This window comes from Lontra canadensis, unplaced genomic scaffold (assembly GCF_010015895.1).
Source record: "Lontra canadensis isolate GAN:19392208 unplaced genomic scaffold, GSC_riverotter_1.0 scaffold52, whole genome shotgun sequence".
In the NCBI taxonomy this organism is placed as follows: domain Eukaryota; kingdom Metazoa; phylum Chordata; class Mammalia; order Carnivora; family Mustelidae; genus Lontra; species Lontra canadensis.
In genome coordinates, this window is record NW_022631046.1 from 8082517 (window position 1) to 8100345 (window position 17829).

The 17829-nt window shown below is 42.0% G+C and overlaps 1 long non-coding RNA gene across 1 annotated transcript in view; it reads right to left on the reverse strand.

The window, feature by feature from the left end:
• LOC116877477 overlaps positions 1 to 17829 on the reverse strand; it is a 106360-nt gene that overhangs the window by 43771 nt on the left and 44760 nt on the right. The window contains exon 5 of the long non-coding RNA XR_004384656.1: positions 7432 to 7755. This is a non-coding gene — a long non-coding RNA (uncharacterized LOC116877477). The remainder of the gene's footprint in view (positions 1 to 7431; positions 7756 to 17829) is intronic.

The window sequence follows — 17829 nt, forward strand, 5'->3', positions numbered from 1 at the left end:
GTAGCAACCTTGAACTCAACCACTTCCAGATGTCAGAGGGAGAAGCTTCTCAAGGCAGAGGGTGCCCTGGAGCCCATCTCCTCCTCTTCATGTCCTTGACCTTCTTGCGTGGGTAGCTAAGAAGCTGGGCTGAGTACAAAGTGACTTTCCCTGCAAAGCTGACACAGACCCTGCTCACAAGTTCATGAAAACCTCCACAAACTGCTGTATGAATGCAAAACGTGTACGTGGAATACAGCACATCCTGTGTCAGAAGTGATACTTCTCTGCTGGCGGTGACCCTTCTTTTGACCTCGGAGCTCACTGAACGGCTAATGTCAGGTGACATTTATATGGGGAACATGTGACGTATTATGCCTTTTTGCTTAGCGACGCATATAGGAACCAAATGGAACGCAGACTAGAAATCAACATCAAATGGTTCAAAAAAATTCCACTTAAAGAATGATGATTTGGGGAAGTGAAAGAATTCTCCCTGGATTGGTTTACTGTGAAGTAGAAGGGAAGAGCATTTTAACTGGTTTGAAATGACAGCTGTTGAAATGACATGGAAGGTGATGAAACATCATCCTCTGACCAATGGTTCTGATCCGGTTCAGTGCCTCCTCCTCTCTCTTGCTACCTTCCCATTTTACCCACTAAAAGAGCTTCTCATATGAGAGACTAAGAAAATCAACCAATATAAAGTCCAGTTTGAAACTGAGTGCTACATCACGATCAAAAGCTTTTGCACAACAAAGGAAACAGCCAACAAAAACAAAAGACAACTGACAGATGGGAGAAGATATTCGCAAATGACAGATCAGATAAAGGGCTAGTATCCAAAATCTATAAAGAACATATCAAACTCAACACCCAAAGAACAAATAATCCAATCAAGAAATGGGCAGAAGACATGAATTGACATTTCTGCAAAGAATACATCCAGATGGCCAACAGACACATGAAAAAGTGCTCAACATCTCTCGGCATCAGGGAAATACAAATCAAAACCACAATGAGATACCACCTCACACCAGTCAGAATGGCTAAAATTAACAAGTCAGGAAATGACAGATGTTGGTGAGGATGAGGAAAGGGGAACCCTCCTACACTATTGGTGAGAATGCAAGCTGGTACAGCCACTCTGGAAAACAGCATGGCGGTCCCTCAAAAAGTTGAAAATAGAGCTACCCTATGACCCAGCAATCACACTTCTGGGTATTTACCCTAAAGATACAAATATAGTGGTCCAAAGGGGCACATGCACCCAAATGTTTATAGCAGTAATGTCCACAATAGCCAAACTATGGAAAGATCCCAGATGTCCATCAACAGATGAATGGATAAAGAAGATGTGGTACACACACACACACACACACACACACACACACACACACACACTGGAATACTATGCAGCCATCAAAAGAAACAAAATCTTGCCATTTGCAATGACATGGATGGAACGAGACGGTATTATGCTGAGTGAAATAAGTCAATCAGAGAAAGACAATTATCATATGATCTCATTAATATGAGGAATTTGAGAGGCAGGGCAGGGGGTTGTGGAGGGTAGGGAAGGAAAAAATGAAACAAGATGGGATCGGGAGGGAGACAAACCATAGGAGATACTTAATCTCATGAAACAAACTGAGGATTGCTGGGGGGTGGGGGGGATAGGGATAGGGTGGCTGGGTTATGGACATTGGGGAGGGTATGTGCTGTGGTAAGTCCTGTGAATTGTGTAAGACTGCTAATTCACAGACCTGAACCCCTGGGGCAAATGATACATCATATGTTAATTTTTTAAAAGTGAGTGCTAAAAACTTATCCATAATTAAACTAAGCAATTGCCTCCTGAAAATTAATTGGGACAAACTCTGAGCATATAAGTTATAAATTCCATAAAGTTATAAAGTTAAAAATTTATAGTCATAAAAACTCCAGTGTCCCATTTTTCTATGTCCTTCCATCCATTTCATCTCAAACATCTGCCTCTCTCTCTCACCCCCTTCCCCTCTTTCTCTATGACTCTCCTCCCTTCTGTCTCTTACCCATATTTCTTATTTAATAAACCTGTCTATAAGAAAGGAAAGGATCTTGGGTTAGTCATTCACACTTTAGTGTGAATTAAAGTCAGTGAGTTAACTCTCACAGGAATGAGGATTTCAAGCCATAGCTCTAATGTGGAATGACTGTTTTTGAACTCCTTTAAGGATATTTCATGGAACAGCTAAATTCAAGGAAGGTGAGAGGAACTGCTCAAGTCTGCCTACGCATAAAGGCAGCCTTGAGTCCAGTTTTGACAAATAAGAGTCTTCAGCTGCCACTCCAAATTGAAAGTGAATTCCAGTTAATTTACTGACACTGAGTGAGACTTAGAATTTGTCCTTTGGGGATAGGTTGGTTTTAAAACCCTCCTTTCTCTGGGCCTTAGAAACATCTATTTCTGATGGCCCAGTCAGCCTGGTAGGGTCTATTCTTACTCGATACCTGGTCTCTCTGCATAGAAGACCTATCCCCCAGCAAGTTTTATTTTAGAAGACCCAGCAAGAGCTGCTTGGGCCAAATGTGGCTTCAAATCTTTCAACAAATGTTCTGCTCTAGTAAGCACGACCCTCTGAGCAGAAAGTTGATAGCAGTCTGACATATGGCTGGTCCCCTGGAGTCTCTCACTCCTCCCTCAGCCGGAAGAACTTCAAAACTCTGAGCCAGTGGAAAATTCAGTCTGTTCCAAGCAAGAGAGACAAGTGTGCTCCCAAAATGAATACTGGCATTTGGAAATACCCTAGGGTATTATAAATATAATCTTTCTGAAGTGTGAGTATGTGTCAGAGAGAAAGAGAGGGAGAGTGTGTATGTGTGTGTTTGTGTGTGCCACATGCGCATGCGTGTGTGAGGACAGTAAGGGGCGTGAGCACAGGCTCAAAGCCAACAAGTGTCAGTGTCAAGAACATGAGGTCAGGCATGGAAAAGAATGTCCACTATGTGCCCAAGACTAAATTCAGAATTTTCTACCTCTTCTTTCCTAAAGAAGTGGGGGAAAGGGAATTAGAGAAGGAGGAAAATGAGAGAAAGAAAGAGAGAGAAGCAGAAAGATGGAGAAAGAGAGACGAGTGGGAATGAGGACAGAAAGGAATAGGAAGTGCAGAGCCTTACTGATGTAGAACAAAAGGCTGGGACTGAGAGAGACAGAGTAAAGAACTGCTGATCAGTCATAGCACCCACCATCAGTTACAAGCAATTCATTTCTGCCTTTATTATGTTTTGCCGCCTCTCAGCTTTCCTATCCGAGCGGCTCAACCCTCCCAGAATGCTAGGCCAAGCCTTATCCGCCATCCACAGGGCATCCTGTTACCTGCCAAAGAGGTGGGTGTGTTCTGGTGGGCCTCACCCCCTTTTGTGTCTCTGGACCTGCTGCTCAGTCTCCGGGGCTCAGGAATAGAATGAAGGGAGGTGAATTGACCCTACAAGAGCCCTGTGACCCTCACTGTTCTTTAACCAACTGAGCAGACCAGCCAGAAGAGGCAACATGGCACCCCCACAGGATCACTTAGCCCTTTATGCGCCATGGCTCCTGCTGGCAGGCTGGTCAAGCCCACAGACACCTTCTCAGAATCACGTTTTAAATACATAAAACTATATGGGGCGCCTGGGTGGCTCAATGGGTTAAGCCTCTGCCTTCAGCTCAGGTCATGATCTCAGGGTCCTGGGATCGAGCCCCCCATCAGGCTCTCTGCTCAGCGGGGAGCCTGCTTCCCCCACCCCCACCCCCACCCCCGCCTGCCTCTCTGCCTACTTGTGATCTCTCTCTCTCTACCAAATAAATAGATAAAATCTTTAAATACATAAAACTATAAAAGGGAACATCTACATTGCTATGGTTATCAAATATTTAAATAGTATGTCATGGCCCTATTTGTACTCCTACATCAATGCTTTAAGTACTGAGATCTGATGAAGGGTCAAATGACTACCGTCATTTCAAAGAGCAATGGGAGGTGTTTTCAGATGTCTGCAACAGCTATCGGGTGATATGAAAAGATCTGTGATTTCCATGGTGACAAAGTCACAATGCGGACACCACTGCAGTTAGCTGCCTGACTTCTCACTAGAAGGAAAAGCAAGATTCTAAGAAAAGGCTAGGTAAAACACAGAGGTCTTTTTTTTCCCCGTTCAAATGCATAAATCAGAAGGAAAGAAAGAAAGGAGTTGCTGATGATAATGATAACAGGAACCATAATAGCAAAGCAACATCTGCTACAAGCGCAACAGCAAACATGGCTGCCACCTGTGGAGACCCTTCTCTGTGCCAGGCTCTGGGCTAAGTGCTTTCTGCTCTACGTATCATTTCCCTTCATCCTCACTCTGTGGAAGGTGTCATTTTGCCCACTCTATAGATGAGGAAACTGCGGCTTAGGGATTCTCAGGAACTTGTCCAGGATCGCAGTGATGAGCAGTTGAGCCAAGAATGGACGTTGAACTGTGGCTGTCTGTCAGCAGAGCCCACATTCACCGAGTCTCCTGGAAAGAGAGGAGTACAGCGGCAGGGAGAGAGAGACTGAGCTGAATGCCCAGAGAACTGTTTCCTTTTCCTCATCCGCACACACGTTCCACTGGTATGAAATGGGAGGATACATGTCAGAGAGGGTAAGAGCCTATAGATCATCAACACCATCAAAAATCTTCTCGGAAACACTAAAAAGGAGGAGCTATGCAGGAGGACTAGATCTATCAGATAGTCATGCAGCACAATGTCTCTATAATTAATACAGCGTGGTAATGGCACACGAATAGACAGACAGGTCACTTGACCCTGGGTGGACCTTACTCTCCCTGCAGCCACAAATGTGATTCATAAGCAGGTACTACCCTTGACTGAATCACACACACTGGTTTCTCAATAAGACTCTGACAGGTTTGAGGGAGGAAGGACAACTAATTTTTCACCGTGGTGTTCAGACAGGATCTGTTTCTGTTTAGGTCATCAGATAAGACTTGCACACCAATCAGTAAGTCACAAAACCAAACAAAGCTTAATTTAATGTAACCCAGGACTGCAGTGGCCTTCTTCATGGTCATATCACATAGGTGACTCAAACCGGATTTATTTTCAAATAAAATCTCTCTGCCTTTGTCACACATATTACTGCTAAGCCATGTCACACCCTGAAAATGTGCCATTGGTGTTCTGGACGCAAAAACAGTACCTCTCCTTTATCCCCATTACATTTAATTCACGGTCATGGCATATCATGCAAAGCCTTGACTATTTTTATACTTTTTTGTTGTTATTAATGAGCATATCCTGGTAAACATTATTCCCCTTCACTCACTAAGATTTCAACATCTCTTCTAGAACCTGATGTGAGATAATCAAGAAACTATACCACCCGCAGAACTTACCTTCCTCTTTTTTAAAAAATCAGATGGGCATTGGCCTATCTTGTCTATCATCTTCTCACCCATAAACACAACTTGTCAAGATTCCCTCAACTCTGGAGTGTAATTTCTTTAGGCAGCAAAATGGACTAGTTTGAAAATCTGTAATGTCACTCATCTTAAATGTCACCATTTCCTTTTTATCAAAGCTTGCTCAGTACTCTTCAGCTCAAGGATCATTCTATTTTGTATATTCAGTGTATGTGGGAGGCTGACTATGTTCTAGGCACTGAAAAGTTACAGACAAATATGTGCCCTGACTTTTAGGAAGCTTTCAGCTTATTGGAGAAAACCGATGTGCAAACAGATAAATTACAATACAATGTAGCAATTGGGAGTCAAAATATCTTATACGATAGAGAGACTATTGACTCATGTAAATGAAAGGTCCGGAGGTCAGACAGGCTTCAGGCATGGCTTGATTAGGGATCTACCAGTGGTTAGCTGGAAAGTATGTCACAACTGATTCTCTGAAGAACAAAGCCTTGATCTGTAGTGTTCGCCCATTTCCATGTTGTCAGTACTCCCGCCACAGCCTATTTCAAGCCACCAGCATACAGTCACTGAACATAGACTGGAAAGAGATGTGCACAGTCACCTGCAGTCTGACACAGGCTCTCTCCAGCACACTGCTGCCACCTTCATTTTGCCACAAGTTTCTCAATTCTTCCATTCCATATGCCCGTTTTGTCCTCATGAGCCAACTAGCAACTATACACTCTCTTGCCGGTGTCTAATGGAGGAAAACAAGCTTCTCTTTCCTTAGCTATCAAGAACTTTCTGACCTCCCTGGAAATAATCACTGTACCCAAAGAATGTTACTCCCAACTGGCTTGGCCTTGGAAATGTGTTTAAATAAGGAACAGTATCTGCTTCCCAAGGCTCTTCACTTCGCCCACCAAGTGTTCCTTGTTGGATAGAACTGACACCAAAACCACATGGGACAAGAAAATAGCTTGTTCCTGTTTGTCCATTTTTGTGGCTACACCAACCAGATTTCCCTTTCAGGACGGACACTGTCATCCCCTACTGCTGGGAGTGATCACTGGTGATGGTTCATAAGTGAGTTCCTCTGCAGGCATTGCCCTAGCCGAAAGGAGCTGTCTGCCCCTTTTGGGAAGAAACTGCCTCTAATGGCTGGTCAGTGAGTGGGTACAAAAGCCTGGCCCTGCCTCAGTTCAGACCTCTCAGACCTCTCAGAAGGGACATCCCAGCTCCAGAGCGCCCCTAGAGGATCAGAGGCAGCCTTTGTTGCAAACATACAACAGGTCAACCTTTCCCACTGCTCCATTGGATTTCCCTCTCTTTGTTACATGCTGCCTGTGCGCCTTCCCCGCTAACTCTTCTGCATCCAAATCTCAGTGTCTATTTCCAGGGAATACCAGCTCCAGTGCCCATCTCATAACCAGTCACTGGGGTACTCTTGACAAATCAAGAGTCATCACTAAAGCCTGCCCGCTGTGGGGGAGGATTTGAATGGATCCTAGGGAATACCAGCACTGTCTACTACACAATACAACATCCTGAGTGATATAAAAGACACACAGACAATATCGTGACCCACAAAGGCTGTACTGTAGGTGCTAAGAAAAAAGAAAGCAGCCCCCAACACCCACAAATAATCACAGCTGGACCCTAATAGTAACACAAGCTGGTCTGACACTCATAACCAGGCCATTTTGTTCTCCTGCTGCGCAGAAACAGTCTTAAAGAACACCAACCTCAGATAAACTTACTCTGAACCATGATAAAATGCAACAAAACAAGCTCACTGCATAAGTTTGTCTATGCAAAGACAAAATCAAGGTCACTATGCCCCCCACAAAATCCAATCATAGAATTGTCCTCACTCTCTGGTGGTTTCCCATCTAGAGCAGATTCTTGATTTCTTAGACCCTCCCCAAATCACCCAACCAAAGCCCAAATCTTATAATATGTTCTCCGTAACGTTCTGTTATGGAGATGCCCCATGGAGTATGTTTTCCCTCTGTCAGTGTATAACAGACCCACCTTGTTTCACTGCTGGCATGCTCCTGGTGGTCTTGGCTGAAGGGCAGGGACAACACTCAATAAGCACGTGTGGGTGAATGAGTGTAGAGATGACAGAGCCACTCCTCTTTCAGGGGATGCTTCACAGAGGAGATGACCTTGGAGTTGGTTCTTGAAGGATGATTGGGCTTTGCCAAGCAACCAGAATCAGAAAATCCCTTCCAGGCAAAGGAAGTGGCATGTGCAAAGGTCGGTAGCACAAAAATGAGGATGATGAATCCGTGTGTGGGAGGTACAGGGAGGAGCTAGGATCAAATGTGCAGGTCCTTGTACGTCCACTTGATCCTGTTGACAAAGAGGATAGAGAAGTTGGAGGTAAAGAGCTCTAAATTTGAAATGTGCCTAAACGGAGAATTACCTGAGTAGCCATAAGCAATTTTTTCCCCCTAGGTTTTCCCCCTGCCTCCATTTTTTTTTTTTTTTAAATATGGAGTGGGGTGGGGAGAGAGGGTAAGACACTTGCCTTTGTTAAATCAAAACTGCATATTCTGAGTTCTCCCAATTTCCTTAATTTTAAATTTAAGGCACATGCTTGGCAACCTCAAGCCCTCTATTCCCTAATTATCATGAATTCTGAGATCTGAAAGTTAGGGCCAACAGGTTAAGTCCTGGTATGAATCCAAAAGCCCAAGAACAAGGGGCACAGATGTCTGAGGGCAGAAGAAGATGTCTCACCTCAAGCAAAGAGCAAATTTGTCCTTCTTCTGCCCTTTTGCTCTCAGTGGACCCTGAATGAATTGGATGATGCTTACTTGCATAGGATAAGGAGATCTTCATTCAGTCTCCTGATTCAAAGGCTAATCTCTTCCAGAGACATCCTCACAGACACACCCAGAAATAACATTTTGCCAGCTATCTGGATACCCTGTAGCCCAGTCAAGTGGGCATGTAAAATTAGTCATCACACCTTGCTGATGGGTCATGAGAGCACAGTACTGTGTTAAGTGTTTGTTAATTATGGGTCTTTTGAAAATGACATAGCTGGTAAATTGAAGCAGACTGAAATGCCTTCAGTCTTATAAGCCTTCCTTAGTGCCACCCTGGACCACAATTAGAGGAAAATTTTGTGTCTATTGGGGAAATTCATGTTTTCATATTTTTACTACACGTGTATCAATAAGCCATGTAAGGTAGGTATTCTTCTGTACTTTCAGACATAAGTAGCATCACAGTGCATGTCATTTCATGATGTGCTTTTTCCATTCAATACTATGTCTTGGGATCCAGACTTTCTGTTAATATATGTAAAACTCTTAGAACTGTGCCAGTAAACATGTATTAACCATGATTTCCATAACTGTTTTAAAGATTGATTGATTGATTGATTGATTTACGAGAGTGAGCAGAGACAGCACATAAGGGGGGGGTTAGGAGTTGGGGGGAAGGAAGAGGGAGAAGCAGACTTTCTGCTGCCAAGGAGCCGGACGAGGGCCCCGGGATCATCACCTTAGCTAAAGGCAGACACTTAACTGGCTAAGCCACCCAGGCACCCCTATTTTACTAATTATTAATATGTGGATTTAGATCATTCCTTGTAATCACTTTATAGTAACTGAACATTAATTATACTACATTTTGTTTATTTCCAATTTTTTTGCAACTATAAAGAATACCCCATGGAATATGCTTCATCATGTTCATACATTCACAAGTTTGTACTTACTGAAAAGTGGGTTGTAAGGAGAATGCATTTTAAATTTTGCTAGCTATTGTCAAATTGCTCCCCAAAATGTCTGTAACCATTAGTTCTTATAATCAATGTATGAGAATCCCTACTTTTCTACATCTTTGCCTAACACTGTGTCAAATTTTTCAATCTGTCCACTAATATTTTTTTTAGTTCCTGTTGGCTAATAAGTGAGATAGGACTTTTTTCCTATGTTTATTGGCCATTTGGGGATGTAACATTTTCTGGGGTCACAGAACCCCTTTGAGACTCTCCTTTAGAAAAATGCACATGAGTACTTACACCACACTTTGTATACATATGTAGGGGCTTCATAGAGCCCCTAATGACCATCCACAGACTCCTCAGAGCAGAGACTCTCAAACTGTTAGTGGATGTAAGAACCACGTGGGAAGCTTGTTCAAGTGCAGAATCCCACGACCCATTTTTGCACACCCTGACTCAGGGTGTCTGGGTAGAGTCCAAAGCGTTGTTACAGATGACAATTTTAAGAAAGACAGCTGTAAGAGTTCCTGGATTCCCTGTAAGAAATCCTATCTGTGCTTTCCAAAATGTCCCCTTTTCCTATAGCTATGAAACAAAGGATAAAGTCACTAAACTTAATATACAAAAGCTGTAACTTGCCTTCAAACTGACACTGTTGCTACTTTCAAATCTGGAGTTACTACTGTCTGCACAGCCCGTGCCTCTCATCGAGTTGGCTAGGAGGGTGGGTGAAATGATGAAGAAATTGGGTTATGTGTGATGCAAAGAAAGACACGAGCAAAGGAGAAAATTTAGGAAATGCTAAGCTATGCAGACAAGGGTACATAAAAAGCATCTCCCTACTAAATATGAACAGCTTGTGTATGGAGTGTCTTGTGTTACTAATTTTAATACACATGCAAGCTCATTTTTTATCTGTTACTTTTTTAAATTTATTTTTGTTGTTGTTGTTAGATACTTTAAAGATTCTCTTATGAAAAGAAGGAAATAAATTGTTCCCTCCCAGATCTAAATTCACATATGTGACTATTGTAAGATGAAGAAAATTGATTGCCTCAGCTGCAAATATGTTTTCTGTTTAAAAACCTAGTACTCAGGAAGCCATGAACCCAAGAACTTGCAGAACATTTTGAGAGCAGTTGAGCATCCTTTTGGTATGACGATGATGTTACACTGATACATTTCTCCCCTCTCTTTTTCAGGCCAGCGGGTTTCAATAGAGAATTAATCCTTTTTTTTAACTAAGTCACACGCAAATGCACTCCTCTCTGAGCTGTTCAAAGGCCAGCATCCTCTTGAACCTTCCATCTAATTCGGTTCTGCAAATGATGCCAGGAACAAGAATCAGGATCCGGTTCTAGGACTTTAGAATGACTCACTGGTTAACTTTGGTCCAGCACCAACAGCAAAATGACTCAGTTGCTCTGTCTATGAAAGTGGGGCTGTGATGCTGGGTGCCTGCCTCCCACAAAGGGATGAAGGAAGTCCAGCCTTGCGGGGGGAGCATTATATGGGTGGGGAAGAGGAGGGTGCTAAAGAAGAACTGGAAGACCGTGGAGGGGGCAAACCTGACCCAGAACTGAAAGAAATCTGTGAGTAGGGTGTTCTATAAACAACGGGGAAATCAGATGAAGTCAACTCCCATCCGCTGTCCTTCTGGAGACTAGCTTTCTACTTTCATAGGTAATTTATTGGGTTCAGAAAGCCCAGGCTTTCAGAAACTTTCTGATACCCATTATCTTGTTCATTTGGCCATACATTATTTCTCATACTATTAGATTTTCCAATCTAGACTGTATGTTCATTAAACATGGGAATTATTATTGATATATAGGTATACATATATGTATACACATGGTTAAATGCCTGGAACTCTCAATATAAATACTGTGTGTATTTAGCGAATGAATTCTCACACAGGGAATAAAATAAAACACACACACACACACACACACACACACCAGCATTTTCCCTCAGGATTCAAGCCAGGCGAAAGAACAAGTTTTTTTTTGGGGGGGGGGGGCTGGGAAGACATTTCTACTTACAAATTCATTCCTGCCTGTATTATTTATGATATAGATACAACTGCAGTAATGGAAACCAAGTAACCATGACTTAAACAGAATTTATTCTCTCTCATATAATGTGGCTGCTCCACAGAGTCCAAACTCGAGTTCCTTCCACCTTTCTTAGGGTGTTATTCTCATCTGCATGATCCAGGTAGCTCACCACAACATCCACATCCTGGCTGAGTAGGAAAAGAAAGGAAAGCACATCTTTCCTTGCAAGAGCACCACTCTTCACAGCCCTTTGTCTAGAACTCAGTCACATGACCACACGCCTAGCTGCATGGGAGCTTGGGAAATGTAGTCCATATTCCGACAAGCCAAAGGTCCAACTAAAAATCACTGTCCTCTAACAAAAAAAAAAGCGGGGGGGGGGATGAATATTGAGGCAATTAGCCATCTCTGTCACACTGTCCAGCATCAAAAAAAAAAAAAACACACAAAAAAAAAACAAAAGTAAAAAGACGTGGATTTCCCAAATTGCTGGAAAAAAGCCCCAGTGGACTCAGAAGTAGCTGGCACTAGCTGCTATCATGAGCGTCCCAATCTACCTGCAGTCATTCCAGCTGTTCCTTCAGGGAAAAGATCACTCTCAACTTTCCATACTTGCCTTTTAAAAGCCTGCACTTTCTTGTATTAATCTCTGATACTCTCAAACTTCCTTTCCTATGTCAAATTTGGGTTTTCATACTACAGATAAAATTTCATGTTTTTTGACCACTAGGTCAGGAAAAGCCCACTTTGATTACTGTGTATACAAGACTAGAAAATTAATGCATTTGGTGTGAAATCAGGGATATGCCTGCATTCAACTTGGAAAATAAGAACAAAAAGCCAGTGAGCATGCCCAGAGTGGTCATGATCAGACAACCTTCTAGTCATAAAAATTAAAGTAACCGTATAATAGTTAAAATCTAGGGACTCCCCTCTACTTGAGGATGGGATGCTGTATGACTCACGAATTGCTTAATAAAGCCAAATAGATTTTCAAATAAGAAAAAATAGTTAAAATCTACTGAGGACTTATTTTCTGCCAAGTGCTTTATCTGCATTATCTTACTTTGAATGCTAAAATTAAAAATAAGTTGAGGAGGGTGGTACTTTTACTATCTTCATTTTCAGCTGAGGAAACTGGGCTTAAGACAATTAAGTAACTTGCCCATGCTACCCAGCTACCAAGTGACAGAGCCTGGACTTGAACTCAAGAATCTAACACTAGTATTAATATCTTTTACCACTGGGCATACTGCTATGCTGGGAAAATAGAGAACTGTGAGTAGTGTCCCATGCAACCTTCCTGCCAACATCACAGGCATAGCTATAGACCCTGTCAATCACTCTCTCTGCAAGTATGGGGTGGGAGACCTAAGCAAGAAAACAGAAGTTCCAACCTTTAGTATTTAAGAAGTTGTCTTAGAAAATTAAAGCCTCCATAAAGCCTTTATACAATGAAAAAATTCAGAAAAACATTAAGTATATTAAAATAGTTCTACATTTGATAATTTTCTTCTGTCATTATTAGTATCCACAAAGTCTAAGGCTATTATTCCAAATGTGAGACCTACAAACCACTCTTTTGTAGCATTTGCTGCTATTGTAACTTATCATGTAATAATTTAAGTCTACCTCATTGGTGGAGAGTGGACTCCAGGAAGATACGTCCCTGGCTTTATTCCCAAATTCAGAACAGAATGGGTGTCCAATAATTATTTATTGAGTGAATCAACCTTTTCCTTCAAATTATCCCTTTAGCATTATTTGCAACCTATTAGAAATAGTTAATATAAATATTATAATTATATTATCAGATGTTGCTGTGCTTCAAAATTTGATACTAAGAACTTGCGCTATAAAAAGTTTTGCTTAATCCATGTTAACTTATCACAGGAATTTAATATCCCCCTGACTTGTGTGTGTCTGTGTTCCCTGTGGAATTTCATTTCTATTAATAAGTTTGTTTACTGGACTACTTTTTGCCCCCAACATTTTGTGTGGTTGGTTTTAAATTTGACACCAGTGGATACGAAGAAGTCAAGTCATTAAGATCTCAAACTGCTTCAGAACACGGTAATTAAACTCTAAGAAGAATGACCCCAGGACACATCTGCCCTTAATAAACCCATTCTTGAAAAGAAATTCCTTCTCCTAGTTATATTGGTTTCTCTCAGAAATTTCAGGTGAAAATTCCTGAATTATTTTTGCCCTGGAATTCTTATTCTTCATCACCTAGGTAGACAAGATTCCTACTAAATTTACACAGATACTGAAAACTGAAAGGACTTTACTTCCTGAGGGTTTTTTAGTGGTTGTCCTCTCAAATGCATGTTTGTTTTATTGCTTCCTTTTTTGAACAAGCCCTCTCTCCACATCTAGCTTCTACTCCAGATTTTCAGCTGCAGGATTATAAAGAACTGAGGATTTTCCAGGTGAGAATTGTCCATGGGTTTAAATATATCATGTGGGCCCTTAGTCTCTGAAAGGATAAAAGCACCAGTGTCTGTGAGGTTAAATCGAGGGCTCCTCAGGAAACACTCACCAGAAGAACACACGCAGACTGGCTTGCTGGTTTTCTTCCGGATGCTTCCCCCCTCCCCAAATTTTTATTTTGAAAGTTATCAAGCCTTTAGAAAAGTTGAAAGAACAGTTTAATGAATAGCTATGAATATCTCGTATAGGTTAAACAGTTACTGGCATTGTCCATGCTCCAAATGCTCCAAAGAAAATTTTCTTTCTCTTTAAACATCTATACACTTATGGATATAGATGTACACATTTATATATTTTTTACGGAACCATGTGAAAGTAAGTTGCAGAAATGATAATACCTCACCCCTAAATATTTACATCGTATTGCCTAAAAACACAAGAATATTCTCCTACATAGCCACAATACCATTGTCATACCCAAGAAATGTATCATAAATTCAATAATGTTATATAATACACAGTCCACAATCACATTTCCCTAGTTGTCCCATAATATGCTTTATTGTTGGGCTTTTTACTTCTTCTTCCTCTTTTTTTTTTTTTTTTTTGATGGGGAAGGCTCCCCATATTCATTCAAGGTTCACACACTGCATTTAGTTATCATGTATATTTAGTCTCTTTTTAATCTAAATGTATATACCTCCAGCCCTGACCTTTTTGTTTTGCTTTGTCTTCCAAGTTTTTTGAAGAGTCCAGGGTAGTTGTCTTGTGGAACATACCATATTCTGAATTAATCTGATTGTTTCCTTGTGAATCAATTCCGCATAAGCAATGTTGGCAAGTATAATACTTTCTAATGCTGTTCCCATGAACTTTGAACAAACTCCAGCACAAGGATTTTTATCAAGGGCTGAATTATCAGATTCAAAAGATTAAGGGGAAAAAAAATAAGATTTAACATATACTGCTTTGAACAGAGGGTGAGATGTCCAAAGCATCTCATGAAAAATGAGATGAAAAATGGGGCATCCAAAATTTGTGTCCAAGATTAGTACTAACTTATGTGTGTTTGAAAGGGGCCCTTGTCATGTCAAATCTAACAACCTTTGTGAAATCATCAGGACTGAGATTTGGGTAGAGTCAGCCTCTGCCCTTGCAAAGTGGATAATGACTCATTTGGTGCAATTTCAGGAAGGCAGAAGGCCACTCTGTCCCATTCAGCTACACTACCTCTATTGTGTTAGCAATGATTCCCATCTACTATTATTAATCATCAAGCTCTTTAGTGAATAGCTACTACATGTCAGGCCTTGTACTTAGTGTTTTACTGATCTCTATCTCCCATGCTATAGGTGGGAAACTGAGGCTTAGTGATAAAACTTCATCAAGAGCCAAAGCAGTATATTTGAGATTTGAATCAAAATTTGTCTCACTAATTAAAGCCCCATAATCTCATGTTCTACCTGGTGCTCCTCTATTCCCCAATCTTACCTCATTTACCAGATAGCTTTGTCTTCTTTCTTAGCCCATACACTGCACTAAGCAACCAACAGCAGCATTTTATGCCAATAGGTCCTTCTAGATATTAAACTATTATTGTTTGTGCCATGTCTACTTTGTGCTAGGCTTCTTGTTGAATGCTCTTCACACATTTCCTCTCCCCAAGAGCCACATAAAGAAAGTATATATTAATAATATCCCATGATTACTCAACTAGTAAATGGCAGAGTGGAGACCTAAACCAGATCTGGCTAGAGGCCCAAGCTCCCAACCAAGATACTTTTCTGCCTGGCTGTAGGAATAACATGGCCACCATGAACAATACAATGGCACAGAGACTTGCAAATAGTCATAAAGGCCAAAACACTGATTCATTAAGCTCTGAACTCCTCTGCCCCCATACTTTCAGGAGCACAACTCCAAAAGAGCCTCCCAGAACATTCCCCTAAATGGGCCATGGGCTCATCTGCTCCTGGGAGCAAATCACTACACAAGACTCCTCCCCGACAGAAAAAAAATATTACTCCTCCTACATCCAGCAAGGGCCAGGAGCCAAGATACTACTAGCAGGAAGAACCTACACATTTTACCTCTATTTGAATTTCCTCCTACACAAACACGTCGAAATGATTGGGTCTAATAAAAAAAGATGTTTCCCAGCAGCTATAGAGAGCAAATGTCCCAAACTAAAACTCAGAACACTGTCTGACTACAATTGCTATCCCTATAGCAAGGATATCCCAAGAAACGAATGAACAAATAAAAAATCAGCTTAGCCAAATGCATCCAACCTGTTCTTTAGTGCTTTTACTGGGCAGAAAGTCCAGAACGTAAGGCTGGGGTCACTTCCCAAGGTGCATATCCTGGTCTTTGCGTATCCTTGTGCAAAGGACCACTGTGCCTCACCCAAGATCCACCTCTCTACCATGGCTGATGGGACCTAGAAGGACGTCGAGGAAAGGAGAGTGAGGCAGGGAAGGGAGGAAAACAACTACAGGGGTTCATTACAGAGCTGGCTTCTGCTTGGGATCAAGCATGACTGGTTGCTCCCTCTCCCAGGACCATCTTCTGACAGGCCACATGAGTGAATGCATTTAGGACTGGCTCCAGAGAGAGGAAGAGGGAAGAAGTTATCCACTGGCTCCCATTCCCCTTTGGCCAAAGGTTTTCTCCATGAGGTTTTGATTCCTCCTCACTTCCCAGTTGCTTTACACAGGCACTGAGCAGGTCGGCATCAGCAGGGAATCCCCAGGGTGGAAGATGAGAGACACCTGGGAAACAGGCCTTTGTCAGGGTGCACCAGTACAAAAGTCAGTGGGAGCCCAAGCACAACCAGCAACAGACACAAAACAAATAGGCAGAGGCTCATGGGTCCAGTGAGTCTAAGAGCACCTGAAGTGGCTCCTAAGAGGACATCCCTGTCCTCTCAGCACAATGTCAGACTTCCCACTGAACGTTTCCATGGGAGTGTCTGATGTGAACCATCACGTGGTCAAGAGGAGTTTTCCTCCTTCCCCACTCCAACAGGCTCCTCCTTCATCTTCCCTTTTTTGGCCAACAGCATCTTAATCCAACCAATTTTGCCAGGCTAAAATTCAAAGAGTTACCATTGGATCTTCTCATTTCCTCGCCACACTGCCAGTACAGTATGTCCTGTTGGCTCTAGCTACAAAACATATATGGTCCCATTCCCAATCCAGTCCCTTCTCTGTGTCCACACTATAACCAGTCTAACCCATCTGCCACCAGATACCAGGTGGGCTCTTCTGGACTAATCAGCTGGTCCTCCTGCCCTTAACCTCTCCACAATACAATCTCCATACAGCTACAGCCAGACTGAGCCCTTTTTTTTTTTTTACTATTGCATTATTTAAAAAAAACAAGCAAACTTCAAACCTATACAAAGTAGAAATAATAGTAAATCAAGCCCCAGTTCAACAAGTATCCAATCACAGCCAATACTGTTTCATCTAACCTCTAATTTTAAGGAAAATCTCAGATATCATATCATTTGATACATAATGATACAGTTTTACCTAAGTTTGCGTCCTTCAAAATAGGAACTTATTTTTTTTAAGATTTTATTTATTTATTTGACAGAGATCACAAGTAGTCAGAGAGGAAGGCAGAAAGAGAGAGGAGGAAGCAGGCTCCCTGCTGAGCAGAGAGCCCGATGTGGGGCTCGATCCCAGCACCCTGGGATCATGACCTGAGCCGAAGGCAGAGGCTTAACCCACTGAGCCACCCAGGCGCCCCCAAAATAGGAACTTTAAAAGAAATAACTATATCCAGGGAAAGATCAATAAAAATTACAAACAATTGTTTTAAGAACCCTAACTACATAACATTACAAGGCGCTCTTTATAAAGGTAAAGCAGATCACGTCACTTCCTTGCTGAAAACCTTCCAGTGGCTTCCCATCATGCTTTGTATAAACAAAGCCAAACTCTTTATTAATGTCCAGAAGGTTCGACCTTACATGACCTCTGCCTATGTGTCTGGTCCCAACACAGCCAGGCTCTCTCTGTCCACTGCATGCCAACCACACTGGCCTTCTTTGTGTTCTGCAAATGCCCCATGTCTGTTCCTCCCCAAGAGCCCTTAGTTGATCTCTCTGCCTAGAAGGCTCATCCCTGTCATCTTCCTATGCTTGGCTCCTTCTTGTCATTGAGGTCTCAGCTTACATAGAACACC